The sequence below is a fragment of the Fukomys damarensis genome, unplaced genomic scaffold (assembly GCF_012274545.1).
Source record: "Fukomys damarensis isolate Sample0158 unplaced genomic scaffold, DMR_v1.0_HiC HiC_scaffold_23, whole genome shotgun sequence".
Taxonomy (NCBI): Eukaryota; Metazoa; Chordata; class Mammalia; order Rodentia; family Bathyergidae; genus Fukomys; species Fukomys damarensis.
Window position 1 is genome coordinate 11,651,020 of NW_022900935.1, and position 17,335 is coordinate 11,668,354.

At 36.3% G+C, this 17,335-nt stretch overlaps 1 protein-coding gene across 3 annotated transcripts in view; it reads left to right on the forward strand.

The window, feature by feature from the left end:
* Window positions 1-17,335, forward strand: part of Eif4g3 (eukaryotic translation initiation factor 4 gamma 3) — a 304,279-nt gene that overhangs the window by 48,243 nt on the left and 238,701 nt on the right. For all 3 annotated transcript variants that reach the window (XM_033767671.1, XM_010626033.2, XM_010626034.2), the window contains one exon: window positions 16,530-16,605. The gene's annotated coding sequence lies outside the window, so the exon portion shown is untranslated. The remainder of the gene's footprint in view (window positions 1-16,529; window positions 16,606-17,335) is intronic.

Genomic DNA, 17,335 nt, shown 5'->3' on the forward strand with positions numbered 1-17,335 from the left:
TTTTTTATTAACTTAATTTCTTTTCTTTTCCTCTCTCATTACATACAACATAATATAGAAAGAGTAGAAAAGTGACCATTAGAGGAAATACACATTTTTGTATTAAATGATTGGTTCAAATTTATAAATGAAATTTAAAAGTTAAAGGTGGAAGGCAATAAAATTAGAAGCAAACTTTAGGTGTCTTGCAGCAAATCTAGGGATTTTAGGGTACTTGAGAGTACAAAACCCATCTTTGAAAATAGTTAATTTTCACTACAACTGTATGAAATTTAAGAAGTATTATTCCTGTATACAGGTAAGAAAATCGAAGCCTGGGAAGCAAGAAAGCAACTTGGCTAAGATCATGCAACCAATAACTTGCAGAGCCAGGATTTGAATCATGCACCTTGACCTCAGAGTTGACATTCTTTGTTACACAACACAGTTGTTAAAATAGCCTGCTTTTTTCTTTGATTTTTGTCAGCCCCCACCCCCTATGCTGGGACTCAGACTCAGGGCCTTGAGCTAAAATCCCAACCTCTTTTCTTAGATTTAGTGACAATTGTACCTAAGGTGACATTTACTTAGAATACCTTCTCCTAAGTGGTTCCTGAGTTTAGGAACTTAATTCTTTACATAATTCTGGTAGTTAACCGAATTGGATGAAAACTGAATCAAATTTCCCCATAAGGTCAACAGTGAACTTAACCATTCAATTGGTTTTCGTCCAGTTTGGTTTGCAACAGAACTGTGGAAAGAATGAAGTTTGTGAACCAAGGCACTGCAGTATTCTTTCATTGCTTTCCTCTTCTTTGCATATACTCTTCTTCCCCACTTTTTCTTTCTAAAGAAACAGTGATAGTAGATCAATCAGAGTGTCTGCCTTTAGGAAGGATACATTTTGTCTACTTAATCTTCATAATAATTCTGTGAGATAGTTACTACCATTTATAAAGAAGCTTGAGGTTTGGACAAATGTAGAGACTTGCCAAAGTTAGGAAACAGAAGGATTGAGATAAATCTTTTCCTAAAAGCAGATGCATTCTCTTCCATTGGTTACCTCCCAGGTGACATGAGGAAGTAGAGACAGTGGAGGAGTCAGCAGTTCTCTGGTTCCTTTTGTTTTTCTCTTCTCTTTTTTCTGTGCACTACATTTGCAGGTTGGTTTTCTGAAGCTTAATCATCTTGGTTGCTTGCTGGTACTTCTCTGGGCTAACTGATCTGTGGTGACTGCAGCTGGGTAGGCTACCTAGAGAGAGGCTGGATTTTCACCTAGGCCAAGGGCTTTGATTGGATATTTGAGGCAGTATCTGTACTCTTTTGGGGGGATAACTGTCTAGCTTTGTTGATGCATCCTTTTTTTGAGTCTATACATGAGAGTCATCCTTTTGGGTTTTCAATGTGAAGTAAGCAGCTTTGGGTTCTAATTAGTTTTGCAATAATTTGCTCTTATGAATTCTTGTGTGTGTGTGTGTGTGTGTGTGTGTGTGCACGTGCGCACGCATGCATGAATTCTTCAACCAGGAATTCTTACAAGAAATCTTGATATCTAGCAGGAGAAAGGATGTTAACATAAAATGAGAAACCAGTGTTCTCATATAAGAAAATACAAGCACCATGTATTATATAAACACCAAAATTTTCTAGGAGGATTATTTATTTCCTTCTAACAGTTAATCTTTATAACCGTGTTTTGAGACATTGTTTCCAGTCTTCTTTTACAAATAATAAATAGGATAATGGAGGCTAAGTGAAGTTAAACAACCTGATCTTGTTTCAAGATATGGAAATCAGGAATCTAGTCCAGGTTATTAGTTGGGATTTGGAAAAGATTAATAGAGGGAAGAAAAGAAAAGAAAACATTCCATGTATTGGGAATTCCAAGAGAAAACAAACAGGACTGGTATTTTTTATTTAGGAGAGGTTTCAGTTTATTTGTTTGTTTGTGACAGGGTCCACTGGTTCCGGCTTGTACTATTTACCTAGCCCAAGCTGTCCTTGAACTTGTGGCCATCCTGCCTCAGCCTCTCCAGTGGTATGTCAGGTGTGCACCACCATGCCCAGGGTCTTTTTTTTTTTGAGACACGGTCTTGTTGTGTATTTAGGGTCTCATGCTTTAGTCTCCTGACTGGCAGGATTACAAGTGCACCTGGCCACCTGGCAAGAGAGGTTTCATTTTAGGGAGTGGAAGTAAAGGAAATAAGAAAAGAAATGAAAATCTAATTTGGGGTGGTTACCAAGAATTAGGGAAAGGGAAAGAGTAATAGTGGATTTTAGAAAAATCACGGGTATTCAATTTGTCAGCTCCTATACTAAATTAGAAAAATTATGGTAGAAGGAGGAATTGAATGGATTTTTGAGCTAAAATTGTATACCAGTAATTAGTTTGCATAGTACTTTATTTGGATATTTGCTGTGTTAGGATACAGACAGTATAAATTGACCATTTTTAACCAAGTGGGATTTTAAATGTGTGTTATGTATGTATCATGTGTTTTTGTGGTACTGGGGATTGAACCCAGAACCTTTATACTGAACTACATCCCCACCACCCTTCCCCCTCGAATTTTGAGTCAGGGTCTCATTAAATTGTTTAGCCTGGGCTTGAATTTATTATAACCTCCTAGAATGTTGAGATTACAGGCATACACCACCATACCAGGCTAATCAGTTTGCTTTTCTTTTTCCTAAAATTCAGTGCAGTTTATTGATAATTTAGCATCTTGATTTAAAAAAAATTTTTTTTTGAGTAGGGTTTATGCTGGCCTTGAACTTGCAGCAATCCTCTGGTCTCAGCCTCCTGAGTACTGTGATTATAGGTGTGCACCACCATGCCCGGCAGCATCTTAATTTTTAGATGGAATCTTTATATCATTTATATAGAGGTTATTGATAATTTGGCCCTGGAGCTATAATGGAAATTGACTAATAAAGGAGGGTGATTGAGATGTTTTATATACACTGATACAGGATGTGGGGGATGATTGAGTCCAAAACTGCATAGGGTCAGAATTACTTCTAAGGGCCAGGGATTTAGCTCAGTGGCGCTGCATCCTGAGTTCAATCCCTGGTATGGGAGGGGGGTTACTTTTGAAAACTTCTTAAAGGAGTCATGTCACATACTGCCATGCTGTGTTTTAGTAAATCAAACACAGTCCAGTTTCTTCCGTGTTATTACCACCACCCTCCTCCCATACTGGGGATCGGACTCAGGACCTTGCACTTGCCAGGCACACGTGGCACCACTGAGCTACATCCTCGGCCCTGTATTTCTTGCCTATCAGAGCACAGGGCAGTTTATTCTTTCTTAGGGACCAGGTTATAGAACAAATTATGTACTGAACATTACTAAAGAAATTGGTTTGGATTCAAGTGTCTTGGTGTCTGTGCAGCATATGTTCCTGGAGTGGAGTGATAAGAGTCAGCACTGTTCACCTACCCTGGTATCTGCCTTCTCTATGGCATGGTTAAATTCTAAATCACTCACACGGAACACATAGTACTTTATATATATAATTAGAAACTAGACATTATTGTTCCAGTATCAATTCTAAAAGGAATTTTAAAGATTTTTTTTTCTACAAAGTCACTTAAACTTCAGTTAAAAAAATAATTTGTGGGGCTGGGGATTTAGCTCAGTGGTTCCAGCGCGTGCCTTGCAAGCACAAGGACCTGAGTTCAATCCCTGGTACCAAAAAAAAAAAATTTGTTACTTCTGCATAGTTTCATTGTCTTGAAGCTGCTTTTTCCTTCTCCTAATTAATATGAGTCCTAAGTACGATGATGAAATGGTATATTTGGAACAAAGGGTACTTTATACTTCAATAAATGAAAAGTATGTTTTTGTTAAATTTCATCTTCATTACACCTGTGATACATCATTTAACTTAATACCTTGTAAATATATGGTAAAAAAATCAAGGATGGAAGAGTGTATACAGTGAAAAATGAATCTGTCCCATTTGTTGTCTTTCTCGGAAACAATCACTGTTGTTAGCTCATCCTTTTAGAGGTGCTTTGTGCACATGCATTTGTACTCTAAGGCTTTATAAACATTTAAAAATGTGCATAGCTATCAAGTTACTCATTAAAATTTCTGGATGCCAACAGTTGAGGAAATTGTTTTCAGTCCATACCAACACAGTGGTAAGCTTTAAATGGGGGAAAAATCATGCATTTTAACTCTAGTTTTATGATTTGTGAACTGTGTAGACTAGGCAAGGTGAATTTATCTTAGCCTTTTAATTACATTTTTGAGGTCTTTCACATCAGAATTTTATTGATCTTTTAACAGAGAAGCTGTATATATTCTTGAACAGTTACAGATAGTAAATAATGAGCAGCTACAGTATCTATTTAAACATCTTAATAAGATTTAAAAAAAAATTTTTTTTGTACCGGGTATTGAATTTGGGCCCTTGAGCTTGTGAGGCAGGCAGTGGAACCACTGAGAGAAATTCCTGCCCCCCCCCACACGCTCGCTTTTAAGACAGGGCCTCGCTCTGTAGTTCGGGTTACTCTTGAACTCATTATGTAACCCGGGCTGGCCTTGAACTGGCAGAGATCTGCCTTCCTTAGCCTCCCAAGTGCAATATTTTGTTGATGTTTGATTAGCGGAGCTGGAGGGTATCTAGAATCCTTACTTGAATCAGTCGTCAAGCGCCGTGGGAGGCCATCCCCACTGTGGCCTGACTTGGACTGGGACCTTCATGTAGATAGCACGGAGTGCTGAGAGAGATGGCGGAATAGGAGCAGCTTTCATGGTTAGATATTCATATTCTGATGGCATTGTTTGATCTAGAGCAGTAGGCAACTTTGAAATTTTCATGATTGAATGTTATATATGTATCAAAGTATAGTAAAACTGACTAGATTTCTTTATTAAAATATCAGTTGCTCTTTTATGTGAAGGTATGCTATTACATTTTTGTGGATGTTGCTGGGAGTCCTATGTATATACTCTTGTTTTAATTTGTTGAGACATCTTTTAAAAAAAAAAAGACATTTGTTTTGAAGTGGTTTTTTTTTTTTGGTACCAGGATTTGAACTCAGGACCTTGCACTTGCGAGGCAGGCTGTGGTGTCCCTGAGCTAAATTCCCAGCCCTTTAAAGTGTTTTTTAATGATTCCATTTTGAAATTTATGGAAGAAAGTCATCCTATGTCCATTCCATGTAAGAACATGATATTGCCAAAATCTTTATATTCAATAGTGATATTATAAAATGCTTTCCTTTCAGAGTTTCATGTTGAAAAGTAATTCTCCATTCACAGAAATAGGGTGCATCTATAATGAAAAAGGAAAAAATTGCCTGTATTTATATCCATACTTCAGAACTGCCAAATAAAATGACATTGACTTTACATGGGCTGTATCCTAAGAAACTGTGTTTAGAGTTCAGTAGTTTCTAGGATTTTTTTTTTCAGTAAGGATATTTTAATTGAATATTGGCAGTAAATTATGTTTTGTAAGTTTGTGTTCTCCTTGTCAACATTATTTTAACCAGTAGCTCAAGAATACTTAATCCATTTTTTGTTTGTGATTTAAAGTTGGTTTTTGTTGTTGTATTTGCTCATTGCCTGTCTGTTGAGGACCCCGCTGTCTTATGTGGCTGTGAGTGGGATGAGATGTATTTGCAGAACTCTTATTGAATGTTTTTCGGTAGATGGAGTAATGTAAACTATTTATAGTATTTCTACTTCATTCAGGCTAATATCTACAGAAAGAAGGGTGGTGATGATAAGTATTTTATATTACCACTGGTTTTTATCAGATCATTTCTGAAAGGTAAGACATTAGGTTTACTCATGAAGTTTAAGTGGGTAGGGACCTTTGGAGAGAATTTTGCTAATTAAAGGAATAATGCTTTTTCCTATAATTCTCCTCAATCGGTAGCATGATGGGAACTTAGTAATGTAGATCTTTTGGCATTTGACAGTTTGGTAAATTAATTTGGCTAGCAACCTAGTTACTCAAAATATGAAAAGTGGTTTTCTCTGACATATCTTTCTTTGATGTAAACTATTTTGAGCTGAGAACTCTGAATCTGATTAGCTGCTTACTTTAGGAATGGCTATTAAATTAGAGTTAACAGGTTTTGCAATGGAGAAATTATTTCAAGAGTTGAATAGATGCCTGGGTTAAATTTCATCACTGATAGTCACAGAGATCAATCAGTGTCTTTCCAGTTTTGTCAGATAGGGAACAGACAGCAATATTTTTGGCTGTCTGTCATCATATATGACAGATTTCCCCCAAGACTCACTTTGCTTCTGAATATGTTTTCATTCTAGCTTTTCGAAACTGTAAACAGAGCCAGGTGTGCTGCCTGCTGCACGCCTGTAATTCTGGCACTTGGATGCTGAGGCAGGAGAATCACTGGGAGTTTGAGGCCAGCTTGGGCTACCTATATAGTGAATTCAAGGACAGCCTGCAGAGCCTGTCTCAAAAACAAAAAACAAAAACAAACACAAACTCTCAACAGTAAAGTTAGGAGAGCTCTTGGTATTAGGGAATGACTCAGCAGTGCAGAGAGCTGTTTTAAAGGTCTTGCCATCTGGATAGTTCAGAGAAAGGAAAAAAACATGTTCTTAAACACATCACAAGCCTTGTTTCATTCATTTTTTCCTGTGGTCTTGCAAAATATTGATGAGAAAATAGTGCTGGTTAAATACAAGTTATTTTCTCAAGATAATCTGGCTAGTCATTAAATATAGGGTTAAGATTTGGTCTTTTCCAAGTCCGAAGTCAGTGTTCTTCCTAGAGTACCACTTAATAGTACATAGAAATGTATAACATAGTGTAAAGATAACTCAAAAATAAAATACATCTTGGATTTACATTCTTGACACGTTAAGTAATTTACTGCCTCTGGCATTTACACTCCTGTTACCTGATTTAATAGGAATCTGAACTTTTGTGCCCCAAACCCTTTTTCTGTAGGATAACTCTCTAAGATTGACTCAGAGTGCCAATTTCAGTTAAACTACTTTTGTATTTATATTTTGTTTTTTCTATTTTAAGATAGAAAGTTAAATATTTTGTCATAGATTGGATGCTGAAAGTAAGGAAGACACAAAAGTGTGTATTAGACGTGGGGTGAATAGTATTTTGAAAAAGTTCTCTTAAAATCTGCTGAATTATTTAAGCATTCGGATATGAAATAAGAGTTCCTTGCAGAGAATTGAGTAGATTTGAATGTAAATTGATGTGTTTCTCCTCAGCATATTATCATTTTAAGAAATTTAAAATATGTTATTGTATTTTATATTAGAGTTTCTACTTTAGAACTTACTATTGAGATGGGACATTTAATTTTCATTTCAATGTTGTGTTAATTCTTAAAGTTAGTATTCTTAGAGGAACCTGTATATATATGCCCCCTTGGCTCCTGACATTAAAAACCAGGATCTGTGTACATTTTATTTCTCTTCTCTTGCAACTTGTATCTTGGGGACCTTATAGCCAGCCTCTAGCCTTTGACCTACTTACTTAAATTGGATTTTTGTTGTTGTTGTTACCGGGGATCAAACTCAGGACCTTGTACTTGTGAGGCCGGTGGTGGAACCACTGAGCTAAATCTCCAGCCCCCTGAAATATTTTTTTCATATATGTCTTTTTGGCAAGTCATGTTGAATCCACCATGCAATTCAAGAACGCATAATATTGTGGAAAAAGAAACTCTTCTCACCAGGTCAGAAACAAATACAATAAATAAATAAATAAGGCTATAAAAACCTTGTACTTTTTTTAAAAAGACAATTTTTGTTTAACATTTATTAATGTTATTTGTGCTTGCATTTTAGCCAATAAGACTTATGGCTGAAAATCCTTAAGCCAGTTTCAAAATTTGATAGTTTTAAAAACAAACCACCTTGACAGCTAATTTATTGAGGTTTACTATATGCCAGGCACTGTTAGATACCTTAATGTAGTTTGATACCTTAATATTTTTTAAATACTAAAGATATGCAATATCAATAATGCAGGATAGTACATGCCTATGTGTGTGTGTGTGTGTGTGTGCATGCGCACACACGTGTGCATGCATGGGTGTATGTATGTTCCCTTGTGGTTTTAAAAAAACAATTCTCCCACTTTCTAAGGGTTGGCAGGTTCATTACCCTTTTCGGTATGTTACCAGTAGTATAAAGGAAGTAGTATCAGCTCTCTTGTGTGTGGTCCTGCCCGCCCTACCCAACCACAGCACCAGACAGTGTCCACCTCCCTGGGCCTTTGCTGTGCTGTGCTTTGCACCTTGTTAATTCTTCCTTTGTCTATCAGTTGCTTTGTCTTCTTCCTTTCTCTTGCCTTCAGTACTTCTTTTATGTTCCTGCCCTTGAAGTTTTTAGCCTTTTGTTTTTGTCCCCTCCCAGATTAAACCGAAGCCTCCCATAGGCTTTGCAAGTGCTCTAACACTAAGCTACATTCCCAGCCTCTCAGATTTGTATCTTTAGATGCAAGAGGAAATCCTGTTGTTTTTACTACTTAAACTTAGCTGTTTTCTTTCCATTTATTTCTTCTCTCTCTCTCAGGTCGCTATCTGCCCCTCTTCTGTTTAAATGTTCCTGTTGTTGCCTTAGAAAAATTCATACACTAAGCCTCTGAATGATGTAGCTCCTGCTCAGATTTCCAAACTGATTGATACTCTACAGTTTCTTTCAAACTAGACTCTGGGATGACACTTAAACATAGCTCCTATCCACCTGTGCCAACTGCAATTGATGACCCTCTTCCTGGAATGTTCTTTATTTTTCATAGGATGGACTTATTTGCATCAGTCAGATCTCAGTATAGATGTTATTTTTTATAGATGCTACCTTTTATTAACCTAATGTAGAATACCATTTACCTCCTTTTACATCGTTGTTAATGTTTTACATCACTGTTACCTTTTTTCATACTTGTTTTTTACTATTTTAATTATCTGATTTGTTTATTGACTTTTGGGTCTGTCTGTACCCTGCATAGAATGAAAGTATCTACTAGTTTGTAGCCACTTGTAAAATATTTGCTGAAAATGGATGAATGAGGAAGCACATAAAGTTGCTTTCATGCAGATCTATTTAAATATTTGCCCTCCTGTTACCACTTTCTTGGTCATGGTTAAGTTGTATTATTTCTAGTTTTGGGGCCTGTGTTAGTTACTTTTCTCTCATTTCTGAGACAAAATACCTGACACCAAAAGGTAAAGGGGAAGGGGTTTATTTGGCTCACAGTTCATAGAGGTTTCTGTCCATAATCAGTTGACTCCAAGGCAGGGATGATAAACAGGCAGGGCAGAGCAGAAACAACATGGCCCAGACAAGGCAGCAGTGGTAATGAGAGTTAGCAGCATCTCCCTGCCCCTTTTATCTTGTTCAGACTGTTTATGGCAGGTAGCACTCACATCTTTAATCCTAGTGCCCTTGAAACTAGTATTGTATCATGAATCATTTCCAGCTTCACACACTCTAGATCCAGCCTGTGACCACATGAGGCTGGGGTGGGGGGTATCTAGACTCTAACAGGGCCAGAAGGAGGAACTAACAGGGATTCCATGTCAAAAACCAGGCATTTATGAAGACTATTTAAAATAGTCACTTAGTTGGTCACTCTTGGTTGATGCCTAGAGGTAAATATAATGAAACAGTTACTAAGCTAAAGCACAAAGAGCTGCTTATAGTTAGGAAAATAGGACTTTGGACCTTTAACAAAAGGGAGGCTAGCTGTGCATGCTGGTGCGCACCTGGAATTCTAGAATACTTGGGAAACTGAGGCAGAGGTTCCCAAGTTTGAGGCCAGACCAGGCAACTTATAAGTTCATGTTTCAAAATAAGATAGTTGGGTGTGATAGTGCATGCTTGCATTCTGAGCAATCTGGGAGGCTGAGGCAGGAGTGTGAGTCCAGCCTGAGCAATTGAAAAGCTGGGAATGTTGCTCAGTACAAAGGGCCCTGGGTTCAGTCCTTAGTTGTCAGCTCTCACTCCCCACAGAATGTAGCTCAGTGGTAGAACACTTGCCTAGCATGGGCAAAACCCTGAGTTTATATGCTGGAATTGAATAAATAAGGGCAGTGGGGGTATAGTTCTCATTTCTTTTCATTCTTTGCTTTTGTCTTTCTATAAGCCTATCCTTAAAGTCGTTGTTCACCCACTCTATCCTTCTCTTGATAAAATGAACCACAGTCATTATTTTCTTGGAAATTCTTTGTAAATTTTCTACAGTGCTTTTAAAATATTGTTTATAAAAGTTAAGTGATAGGAAGTAGAGAGGATTTAACTTTCATTTTTGGCTGCTTCCTTGCTGTTTAAATAATAAACTTTGGGTGTAGAAGCCTAGATAACTGCCATTGGTCAAAGTATGGAAGGAAAAGGGGAGCTAACTAGAAGGTAATGTAGGAGCAAAGTCCTGCTGTCCATATTGATTGAACCACTGGACTGCTGCCTTCCAACTTCTTAATATGGTACATTAAATCACACAGACCGTAGTGCATTAGTGAGGCATTGTACTATTGGGAGATAAGTGTGTTTTTGAAAATAACTGATTTGTAGAAATACATCTTAATATTTTCCCCAGAATAGTAAATTTGTCAGGATGAAACACATAATATTAAGTAGTTGGTTTCAACTTAAATTTTTATTATTAGTGAAGATACTTTAATAGAAAAGAGAATTGAAATGAAATATATTTGTCATTGTTTAAATAGATATGTTAATGTTTCCTGATATTTGTTCTTTTGTTTCAATTTTTCAATAATTATTAAGGTTATGAAATACAGTTACTTAAGAACTCACTGTAAGTACTGCATTTACATTTTGACATGATTATTGGCATGTTGGAAGTTATTTTTATTCTTACAAACCTGTTTAGAGTTTAAGCCATTTGTATACCTTATTGTTTTAAATGGCACTGTGAACTTTTTATTGACGATTTTGATTTCTTCAGTCATCTGTAGCACTATAACTCTTCCATGTGTATCATGGATGAATTTAATTAATGTTTGGAAATAAGCTTTGTGTTGGTTATATAACCCAGTATTTATGATATGAGGTTGTCAGGTTATACAAAGTGTCGAGGAAATTGGATAAGATCAGTGTTGGGAATCAGAGACCCTCTCGTTGGCAGCCTGTTTTTGTAAATAAAGTCTTATTGCTGGCCTCTCATTTTTGTAAGTATGTATGTATGTAGGTGAGGTGCCACTGAGCTAAATTCCTGGTCCTAAATGAAGCCAGTTTTACAATACAACAGTGCAGTGGAACATTTTGGCAGATACTTTGAGGGCCAAGGATTTAGCTCAGTGGTGCCACCACGTGCCTCTCAAGTGCAAGGACCTGAGTTTGATCCCCGGTACCCCCCACAAAAAAAGTTATATAGTATAGTTAAAGTATATAAGTAACAAAACTTTCTTTTTTACTGTTTTAATTATTTTACACAATCACAAAAACCCAGGTTTAATCATTAACTAAGAAAACTTATATGACTGCTTAATAAACACCTGTCTTCACAGGTATATATACACGTAGAGGCTGTGCTGTGTTTTGCTCATCATGTAGTTCAAAGTGTCTGGTACCTACCAGGTTCAGTTGGACGGTGTGTGGCAGGCACTGTAGGAGGAGTCAGCACTAATTCGACCGTGCCCTCCCCCACATAGTGTCCCCATTTCTTATGCAGTCTGTACTTGAGCACCACACAGTTGAGTCAGGAAAAAATACAATTTAAAGATCACATAAAAATGTTAAGTTTATGTTGTTGTCCAGGGCTGCAGGTGGCTCTTGGTCTGTGGGTAGAAAGCCTGGTCTAGAGGTTTTAGTTTTAATTGGTGAGAGCGGTCAGCTTTACTAGGTTTGTTTTATTTTGTCTGAATGGGATATCTATTCTTTTTTTTTTGGTACCAGGAATTGAACTCGGGTCTTCGCACTTGCCAGGCAGGCAGTGGAACCACTGAGCTAAATCCCCAGCCCAAGATGTCTATTCTTAACACCCTTCCCTTTTTGGCATTTCTTTCTTCAGGCAGTTTAGCAAATGAAGCTTAGCAGCATTCTTTAGTTTCATTTCAGGCTTGAGATTTCAATTATACTCTTAATTGAGCTTAGTTGCAATATTTCCTGAAATCTTTTCAAGCTTATTTTATTTCTTCATTGTAATTTTTCCCTCTTATAAAGTATAACTTCAGATGACTAATCTCTCAAGTGTAATGAAAATACTTTTCTTACTAGTTACAGGGTGATGGTCTAGAATGTACCCTTTTGTAGTTCCTTTTGTATATAAACTACAAGTTATTTGCCTTCTACAATGTGTGAATGATGTGTACCTTTTGGATCACTGTAAATGATTTTCCCCCTATACAAATTATGTCACTGTTATGGCCCTCAAAGCACAGACAGCCTTTTTATGGAAAGACGTTGTTTTTCCCTAATAGAACACAGACATCATATAGTGGACTTTTTATATTACCTATAAATATGACTTTGTTGCCAGTCTATTGATTCTTAATGTAACAAGGGGAGGGGTAGCGCATAGAAACAAAAGGATAGCATGTGTTATAAAATATTTCATGTTAAAATGATGTAAAAAGCTAACAGTCTTTCAAAATATCAACTTTACCATGCTTCGGTTCCATGACTGGGGAAAGCAGAATGGCTATTCAAAACAGGACAAAAAGACAGAAACCCACATATGAGAAAGTATTAAGGATTTTTATTGTCAAAACCAGAAAATGACACAAATAAATTAATTGTGACAATTTTAGACTATAGGGCTTCTCTATGGAAGGTCAGTTTCTATGTAAACAAAGTGCTCCCTACAACAAAAGGTGAAATTTGCAACTGTCTTAACATTTTCACTGAAAATGTGGTTGCTGAGATGTATTTAAAAGTGGAAAGACTACTGAGAAATTTAGATGAAAAAATTAAATGTAGGATTAGATTTCAAAATGAAATGGATCAGAATCAGTGTCATAAGTTAAACAGGTACAAAAGGAAAGTCTACTTGTATGCAATTGATTGCTTATGTATGGAATGAATATGATATGGTTTCTTAGCATTTATACTTGAAAGAAAGACAACATGAATTAGGCTGAGTTATGAAGTCAAGAAAGCATACACAATTTAAAGTTGCACTGATAATAGAAAAGTACATATGTAGGGTCCACTTTACACTCATCACATTGTGATGACTAGTCTGGGGAAATGAGAATTTTTCTCCTAGAAATTCTTAAAAAGAGAAACCTGTTAAGAACTCTCTGATATATTTGGATGGTTTTCCTATGAAGTAGAGCGTACTAGGTTTATTAGAAATTCCTGCATTTCGTGTTAGGTGACTAGAGCTATGGAGGTACTGGACCCCCCCCCCCTTTTAGTACCAGGGATTGAACTCAGGACCTTACCCTTAGGAGGCAGGCATGGTGCCACTGAGCTAAATCCCTGATCCTGGAATTGTTTTTATAGCCGATGAATTAATTGTAATTCTTGATTCTGTGAAGTTATTTTATTGACATATAGTAATTGTACATATTTATAGAGTGCAGTATAATAATTCAGTACATGCTCATTTTGTATAATGATCATATCGGGGTTATCAGCATTTACGCATAACCATTTCTTTGTTTTGGGAAATGTTGAACTCTCTAGTTCTTTGTAAGATATATAAGTTGTGAACTATAGTAAACATCCTGTCTTCTAAAACATTAAAATATAATCCCATCAGGTAACTTTTGATACCTGTTACTAGATAAATAAACTGCAAACATTTTTCGTCATTCTGTTATGAATTAAAGGAGAAAACTACTGTATAACATAAGTTTCTTTGGTTAAAGTCATTAGTTAGTCTATAGTACAGACTGTTTATGCTGTTGGGAAGATAATTGGATTTGAGCCAAAAATTCAGGACTTTTAAGAAATTTTAGAGTAATTCTTTGGGTCATTTCTGAAGTGAACTGATAATTTATTTCACCTTTAGGTAGGGGCAAACATTTTTTTTCCCGTACATGGGATCAAACTCAGGACCTTGTGCTTGTGAGGCAGATGCAACACCACTAAGCTAAATCGTTGCCGAGGGCAAACATATTTTGACCAGGTGGTAACATTTTTCTTACCATACTTGAAAGTGCTGTGCCCAAGATGATGTAATAGGAAGACCACACTTCATGGAGTATGGTTAGACCTGGTCTAGACTTTTAAGCCTTGTGATCTTGGGTGAGGACATATTACTAAATGGTTCATGCAGACAGGGTGGTTGGGTTAGGGTTCTTACTAGGCTTGAGATTCAGATCTTTTGATTTCTATTTCATGTTTTTAATAGAGCTCTGTTTCATTTTAAAATGATTATTTTTTGTACTAAAGGTATTTGAAGACAGTTAAATTACCATTTCACAGTATTCTGTTGTTGGTTTATAGGGTACAAAATAAATGAAATCCACATTCTTTATTTGTGGCCAAGGAGGAAGAAAAAATGTTTGTTATTGTACTTTTGACCAAATATAAGTTTGTCTTCCTTAGAAATCTTGTAATAATAATAATCTTATTAGCTAATGAAGTAACAGGTAGAAAGTAGGGGCCTTAACTTTCCCTTTGTAAGATTGAATGGAGTGGCTCACCTTGTTTGGCATAGAATTGATAACTCACTTGAGAACTTAATTTGACATCATGAGAATGAGTCCTACCGGAAAAAGCAGTAGCAGTTGGCACTGCAGAAGGAAGGCAGCCCTTATTTCCCAGCAGTCCTGTGATCATCCTGCAGAACTTCAGTGTCTAGAAAGTTTTATTTCAGTTAAGCCCTTATTCTGAAAGGACTGCAAAGCTAATATTAAGGATATTTGTCCTGAAACTTGTGAGACTTATGTTTTGTTTGTTTGTGTATGTGTGTGTAATTTGAAACAATTCCTTTAATAAAATGTTTTAGATTTATCAGATTCCATTGAAGCATTTTACATGTGTGAAGGAGGTGGTGGTAGTGCATTTAATTGTTGTCTGAGGCTGCTAAGTGTAAGAAGCTATCTATAGGCTGGTATTGAATCTTTAGACATTTTAATGACTACAGAGTAAGATTTTTGATTTTGTGTTTCCTCTTTTACCTCAGTAAGCTGGCTGCTTGGATATAAAGAATTTTACTTGTGATTCATTCAGATTTTGCAACTTGTCTTTCTTTAAAAAAGAAAAAAAAACTATTTGCAGCTCTTTGTCTTCCAAACTATCTTGAATTGGAAAAGAATATGATGTATTAAATATTTATTAAGTTGAAGGAAAGATTCTCATTTTCAGCTTATAACATTCACTACCCCCCTTGGTGGTACTGGGAATTGACCCTCACACTGAACGTCCCAGGTGTGCAAACATACCCCTAACCCCCTGGTTTTAATATTTGAGACGGGTTTTCTCTTAAGTTGCCCAAGATGGACTGAAAATTGGAATTGTTTGCCTCAGCCGTCCAAGGTATTGGGATTATAGTTTGTGCTACCACACTGTAATTTTTTTAATGATGGAAAAAACATTTGTAATTATCCCCCTGGATTCAGTTTGAATGACCCCACGTTGTCAGCACCATTCAATTTATAGTCATTCTTTAAAAACCATTTAAATTATACAGATCATATGTATTTATTGTAGAAGAAGCACATACTACAGTACAACAGTTAGGTAATCCCATCATCCAGAGGTAGTTGCTATTGATCTCTTGGTTGTCTCCTCCACCCTCCTTTTTGTGATTGTAGAGCTTGAACCCAGGTCTTAAGCATGCTAGGTAAGTGCTCCAGACCCTCAGCCCTGGTTGTGATTCTTCAAGAGGGCTAGAGTATGCAGGCATTTTATATTCTAAAATATTACCATACCAAGTAGAAGAGTTTGATCTTTTAATTGTGAAGTTTAATGAGTTTAATACATTTATAAAGTTTAATGAGTTTGTCTTTTAGCAGAATGTCCTGTTGATATGCTGAAATAAATAATACTGCAAAGCTTTTTTTTAAAATGGAAAGCTTATTGGTTAGATGAATATATGGTAGAAAGTAGCATCTAAAATTAAGCAAAACAGCAAAAAGCGAAATTAAACAATAAACAATTGTGTTTGTTATTCCTGTGTACTATAGTTAACAACAGATTGGGCCTTTGTCAGGAGTTTATATCATACTTGATGAGTCTTCCTGAATATTGTGGTTATACTTCTTTCACCCTTTTGTATAGAAAGTAAAGTTGGTAAATTTTCATTCATGGGCCTAAAGTTTGAAAACTTTTATAATTATATTTGTTTTTTGGGGTTTTTTTTGGTACTAGGGATCGAGCTCAGGACCTTGCGCTAGTGAGACAGGCAGTGGCATCACTGAGCTAAATCCCCAGCCCATAATTATATTTGTTTTGGGTTGATATGGAATGTTTGACATGGGCCGCACTTTTGGACAAGATTCAAATTAAGTCACATTAGGAAATTTAAAGTACTTTATTTTCCAGTTTCTGTGGGGGAATAAGTCTAAGTCTATAATTCTACTAATTGGGTAAAAAAAGCTTGGGTAACTGTCAGAATTTTTTCTGCTAAAGCAATCCATTTTTGAATTCTTTTATCCTTAACTTGCTCTTCTAGAATTCCTAGAGGACCTGTGCAGCAGCCACTTGAGGATCGAATCTTCACTCCCACGGTCTCAGCAGTCTATAGTACGGTGAGTATCTCAAGGCTGCTTGTCACACAGTGTATTTCCTTTTCTACTTGAACTCTTTACATTATATAAGGTCAGTGTTTTCTTGATTAACATAGGTTTTTGGCAAAAAAGTCAATAAAATTAGGTGAGTATAATGAGGCAAATAGACCTTTTTCATCATCTTAATCTAAGTAGAGATGAAACATCATGCTAAGATAGAGTAACTTGTATACCTGATGTCTTTTTTTTTCTTCCCGTAAATATTAACTTCTGGCCTTGTATTCTGATTTTTTGAGACACTCATGTTTTATATAATTTTAAATATATTTTCTTTAAAAAATTTAGGTGTTTTTTTTGATACCAGGGATTGAACCCAGGTCCTTGTGTTTGTGAGGCAGGCAGCAAAACCACTGAGCTAAATCTCTGGCCTAAAAGTTGTAGGTTTTTTTTTTTCTTCCCCTTTTTATTGAGTTTATTGGTACAATCTAGGTATACAGTATAATTACATTCATCATTGGGATTCTGTACCTTTACATAACAGGTCTTGATTCTCATTTTTTCCCCTTTTCCCTGCCCTCCCTTCACCCCCTCCTCCACTCCCCATTTACAAACACTTTATTTCCATTTTTTTCAGTTTCTCATATTTTTTTCCTCTCCCTTATTACCTTTCCCCCACCCTTCCCACTTTCCCTACACCTTTAGCCCTTTACTTCCTATTTCACATTATTAATTATCTCATTAGGATCTTGTG